Source organism: Anomaloglossus baeobatrachus, chromosome 8 (genome assembly GCF_048569485.1).
Source record: "Anomaloglossus baeobatrachus isolate aAnoBae1 chromosome 8, aAnoBae1.hap1, whole genome shotgun sequence".
Taxonomy (NCBI): Eukaryota; Metazoa; Chordata; class Amphibia; order Anura; family Aromobatidae; genus Anomaloglossus; species Anomaloglossus baeobatrachus.
In genome coordinates, this window is record NC_134360.1 from 216,073,697 (window position 1) to 216,079,589 (window position 5,893).

The 5,893-nt window shown below is 46.7% G+C and overlaps 1 long non-coding RNA gene across 1 annotated transcript; it reads right to left on the reverse strand.

Annotated features, from left to right (window-relative positions):
- Positions 1-4,826: 4,826 nt before the first annotated feature.
- On the reverse strand, positions 4,827-5,378 carry LOC142249436 (uncharacterized). The gene is made up of 3 exons (XR_012725049.1): positions 5,123-5,378; positions 4,958-5,040; positions 4,827-4,883 (listed from the first exon to the last, which is right to left on the reverse strand). It is a non-coding gene; the product is annotated as an uncharacterized LOC142249436 (long non-coding RNA).
- Between the last annotated feature and the right edge of the window lie 515 nt (positions 5,379-5,893).

Below are 5,893 nucleotides of genomic sequence, written 5' to 3' on the forward strand. Positions count from 1 at the left end.
CCCCAGGGGTTTCCTAACAACCGAGTCCCGCTAGAAGGCAACAGTCCACACCGTGAGGATATACAGCCACCGCCACAGGCTAGAGATCCAAGGGCCAGCGCCTGCGGGCAAAAGGGCTCCTACGGTACCTATACGCCGGGGACCGGACTACCGTTGGGAAACCATCGGAGTCGACACATTCTACACAGGTGCAGGGAAAGACAGCCACCATCACCTGTCCAGGGAGAGCAAAGACACTTCAGCCGGCTGCGGGACCCGTCCATCCGGCTGTTTGGTTTACCAGAGACTTTGTGACTTTCTGTCTGAGTGAGTACAACAGTGCCATCCGGCACCGCGCCGTGCTGCGCCTGCAACCCAGCCATCCAGCCTCCCCACATCGTCACCGGGCCCCGGGAACACCAACCCCTACCCACGGAGGGAACAACACCCTAGCTGCTCCCTACCATCGCTCCTGGGATCCCCGTCACCAGCAGCAGTGGTGCCATCATCACCACGTCCCGTGGGTGGCGTCACGAACTATCTCCCCAAACAAATCATCCCTTTTCACTCACGGGTGAGGAGCGCTGCTCGAGTCCCCGGGTCCGGCCCACCGCTCGAGACACCGAGCAGCAGCAGCAGAAGCCCCGGATCCGAGCGTGGCGAGCGCGTCCCTCCGCCCGCGACAGGTGCACCAAGGTTATGGCAGAAATGTCTCTGTATGGGGGTCCCTTAATGTTAGTGAGTGATGGTTTGCTCCCTTGTGATTTGTGGTCCCTGCCAGGCACTCTCCTATAACGTGCGGCCCTGTATGGGGGTTATCCTCACTGGTCATTGTAATGTGTGGTGACCAGTGGCCTCTCGTCCAGACCCGGCCTCCTTATATTGTGTATCAGCCCAGTAGTGTCGCAGTCATGGCACTGTGGGCGCAGAGGTGTGTGGGAGTCTCGTTCTTGGACTTAATAACTCTTATTAGGTCTTTGCCTGAGTACTTAATTATTATTAATTCTGAGAGCAGCGCTTTGGGGGGTCACGGGGTTACGGGCTCCATTTTCTTTGTCACCAGTTTCAGATGCCTGTATTATTGCCTTGCAGCAAATACACCTGCCACGAGCAACATGATAAACGGATCCTATTTATCTGTGACTTCTGTGGATGCAGTGGTGGGCAACAGAGATAATCACAATGTCCCGTTTGTCCCCTGCTGCTAAAACTGCAAGCCGCAGGAAACGTCTCCTGGTGAAGGACAAGCGAAGCCGCGGCAGCTGTCCTCATCTTACATCTTAGGAGTAAAGATCCTGGGAAATCGCATCCCTGGAGCTGGGGGTCTATTTAGCCTCTGTGCCCACCCGACAGATCATTACACTGACATGAAGAACCTTCTCCAATGTCAATGTCTCATTTCACCTGGAAATTCAGATTCTGCTGGAATCATCATTGTATTTCTAGAGCTCTCAAATGAAGCGGAAAATGGCAAGGCCAAAAAATGATTGCAGCCATTAAAAGTTATCAGCCAAAGAATATGCAAAACAAATACAATTGTGACCCTATCCAGGCGGGAGCGATCCTGATGTCAGACTGTCTTGTGAATGTGAAGTGTGATTTATGTCATCACAAATATCATGAATGGGGGAGGCAGCAGCATGGACTCGTCTGATCCTCACCTACAGCTTCATCCATTCTGCCGCACAACTCCGGACAACGGCTTCATCTGCAGATGGAAATGAGACCACCATAACAATGAGCAAGGATCCTGGTGGGAATATAAAGGAGAAGGCTAGAAGTCTCACAGCCTCTCACAGCCTCAACCACAGCACACGCACAAAACTCCTGCAGGAAAAATGAAAGGATACACAAAAAGAAGGAAGAAAGAAGACAAAAAGAAATATACAAAAAAGGAGCAAATGAAAAACATATGAGAGAGAAGAAACAAAATCACAAATGTGCAAACCAGAAAGACCAGAGCTCACTTGAAAAACACATTAAGCAGATGTTACAGGTACTCAGGGCAAATAGGCTTTACGCCAAACCAGAGAAGTGTGTATTCCCCATTCAGTAGTTGCCTTTCCTGGGGTATATAATTTCTGCGTCTGGTTTCAGGATGGATCCCTCTAAGGTGCAAGCTATATTAAATTGGGAACGTCCAGAAAATTGTAAAGCACTTCAGTGGTTTTTAGGTTTTGCAAACTACTACAGAATATTTATTAGAAATGTTTCTGCCATACCCAAACGTCTAACCGATATGACTAAAAAGGGGACAGACTTTACTGACTCGACGGAAGAGCGCTTTACACGCTTTTAAATGTTTTCTGTCAGCTACAGTACTTATACAGCATGATGTGTCTCTGTCTTTCACTGTGGAGGTGGATGCTTCTGAGGTTGGGGTGGGGGCTGCATTATCTCAAGGTCCATCATTGGGTAAGCTTCGAACATGCGCTTTCTTTTCCAGGAAGTTGTCGCCCTCAGATTGTAACTATGACATAGCTAAAGGGAGTTACTCCCCATCAAGTTGGTATTTGAGGAATGGCAACACTTCCTCTAGGGGGCCACTCACCCGATTACCATCATTACTGATCGTAAGAATTTGTTGTACCTTGAGACTGCTAAGCGCCTTTCTCTGAGACAAGCTGAGTGGTCGCTGTTCTTTAACAAATTCAATATCTTTTTTCACATACCGCCCTGGATCCAAATACATTATTAATTTTATTCATTTATTTTATAGCACTATTAATTCCACAGCGCTTTACATAAATTGGCAACACTGTCTCCATTGGGGCTCACAATCTAGAGTCCCTATCTGTATGTCTTTGGAGTGTGGGAGGAAATCGGAGTACCTGGAGGAAATCCACGCAAACACGGGGAGAACATACAAACTCCTTGCAGATGGTGTCCTTGGTTGGGACTTGAACCCAGGACCCCAGCGCTGCAAGACTGCAGTGCTAACCACTGAGCCACCATGCCGCCCTAAGGCGGATGCCTTATCCCGGTGCTTTCTTGGTTGGGAGTCTCAAGAGGAACTGGTGCTCAATCTGCAGAAATGGCAGGGGTGGTTGTTTCAGCAGTCAGCACTGAGGAGGAGTCTGAGATTGCTGAGGCCCAGAATGAAGCAACATCAGGGGTTCCAGCTAACAGGTCATTTGTTCCCCTGAAACTTCACCTTAAGGTTTTGGGGGAGCATTACGATTCTGTCCTTGTTGGTCATTCTGGGGTGAAGGGTACATTTGACCTCTCATTGAGCCAATTTTGGTGGCCCAAGATCCTTAAGGATGTGATCTCCTATGTGTCCGCGTGTACCGTCTGTCTGTGCACGATCCAAACCATCACACTCACATCTGTCAGGGTGTCTGCTCCCTCTGTGTGTACCTCACAAGCCCTGGATGGACATTTCAATAGACTTTATTATGGATCTCCTCCCTCTGCTTGTAACATGGTTATATTAGTAGTGGTTGTCCAATTTTCTTACATGGCTCACTTTGTTACTTTACCGTTTTTTCCTAATGCCAAGACGTTAGCCAAGGTTTTTATTTGTGAGATTGTTAGACTCCATGGTGTCCCGTCTGACATTGTATCTGATAGGGATGCTGAATTCATTGCAAACTTCTGGAAGGCATTTTGTTCTCGGTTGGGGATCAAATTGTCGCACTCATCAGCCTACCATCCTCAGTCAAATGGTCAGATGGAGCGCATGAACCAAAACCTGGAGCAATACTTACACTGTTTTGTGTCTGACATGCAGTAGGAGTGGTTGGCATTCCTTCCTCCAGGAATTCGCGATCAACAATCACTGTCATGAGTTCTCTGGGGTATCACCCTTTTTCTGTGTGTATGGGCAACACCCTCAGTTTTGTACATTACAAAAGTATCACTCTCCCAGGGTTCCGGAGAAGGATCTGGCAGGATTGGCATTATCATCTACTTGGTTTAAGGTTCAGCAGCACTTGCGTAGCATGGACTCTAGGTATAAACATGTGTCTGACATTGGACGTGTGCCTGGTCCATCAAGAAGGGTAATCCCGGCACACAGCATATGAAAAAATGGTAAGTCCAGGTATGGTATGCTTGAACAAAATTTCTTTATTTTTCAACAGTTATTGTACTGCCCGCCCAACGTTTTGGCTCACGCAGGAGCCTTCATCAGGGGTCAAGAGCACTAAGAAAAAGAGATATGGTATACAAAGAAAAACAAACAGAAACAGTGTTTACAAAATGCATCATGACATTACATCAAACAAGTAATAAGGTAAGTAACCTATTGGGGACTATGCAAAAAAGGGGGAAACCATTGTCGTAGTGTGAGGGGTAACCTAAAGGGATCTAACCGCTAGAAAAGGAGAAATCCTATGAGTATGAAGGGTGAAAGGAGGAAGAGAACAATGCAAAGGAAAAAAGAGATATAGTGAGAAGGAGAGGGAAACAGGGAAAAGAGCGAAGCTGAAAAGTATGCAATAGTCAAGAAGTAAAGGAAAAAATGGGAAACATACCCGTGAAAATGGTTATAATGGTTATAATGAAGAATCATGTAGGTACAGCAGGACCTATGAGCAAGAGGAAAATGTAAGGAAAAAAAGGGGAGGAAAAAAAGGAGATGCATAAGATGTCACCAAGTGTAACTAAGGTGGTAAAAGTAGTAGGACCATGTTTGACTTACTTAGTAAAGTCAGCAGATGGATTAGTCCAACAGGAGGAATTGGTTGCTACCGATAAGGTAGGCAAGGAAAACCCTGATATGAGGACATATAATTAGTATAGGTGGAGAAAGAGTTAAAGGGACAACAGGGAAAAAAAGGGGAAGGGGGGGGGGGAAAACAAGAGGGGGTTGTATATAACGATACATACCAAAAAGGGAGGGTGAGGTAGGCATATAATGAGAAGGGGCTCACACTGTAGTATAGGATATAAGGTGAATGCTGTCAAAGGAGAACAGTATCAGTAAAAAGTGTATATAATGAAAAAAGTAGAATATAGGGAAGGGGATACATACCAAAGGGACATAGTCATATGTGTGCTGCGATTATCAATCATATGCAATATGACAAATGGATGGGCAATATGACATCCGTGATACTAGGGAAAGAAAAGGAGATCATGACTATCAAGGTATGTAAAAGGCAAAAAAGGAGGAGGCAAGGAAAGGATAAGAACATACCTAGGGGCCTCTGGATAAGGGTGAGAGCACCAAGAAAAGGCCTGTAAAGTATCAGGGAGTAAAGTAAGTCACATGAAAAAAGAAACCGAAGTAGAGCAAAGTAAAGCATCATAGCAAAAAGGTCTTACCTAGAGTGGCATGGTAGTGTAATAACTACGTGGTGGGAGCCCAGGGACTGTGTAGGAAGTGAGCCTCTATATACAGGCACTTGAATCTCCATTGGTGGAGTGTGAGTCACCGCTATCAGGTGTGGAGGGGAGTCCTGAGTGCGTGCAAGACACGCAGCCGACGCCCACCTGTGCCTGGTCCAGACCTGTGTATGGGTGATTGGGTGTGACTGTCCACAAAGAACATTAGGCTTAAGGTGCCGTCCCTGAAGCTAGGACCTGGTTTCATTGGTCCATTCAAGATCTCTGCAATAATCAGTCTTTTGGCCTATCGTTTGGATTTACCAGCGGTATACAGAATCCATAATGTATTCCACAAGTTTTTTTTTAAGAGATTTGTGGGGTCTGGAGCTTCACCTCCCACCCCACTACCCCCAATCGTTATTGATGGGTCTCTATAGTTCGAGGTGTCTAAGGTGATTGACTCTAGGGTGGTGCGTTGCTCACTGCAGTATCTTGTACACTGGTGGGGTTATGGCCTGGAGGAGAGCTCTTGGGTACCAGCATTCATATGCATAGGGATTGTCTTGGTAGGGCTTTTCATCTCAATCATCCTGACAGACCAAGGGCAAATCGTCATGAGGTTCCAGAGGTCCCTCATAGA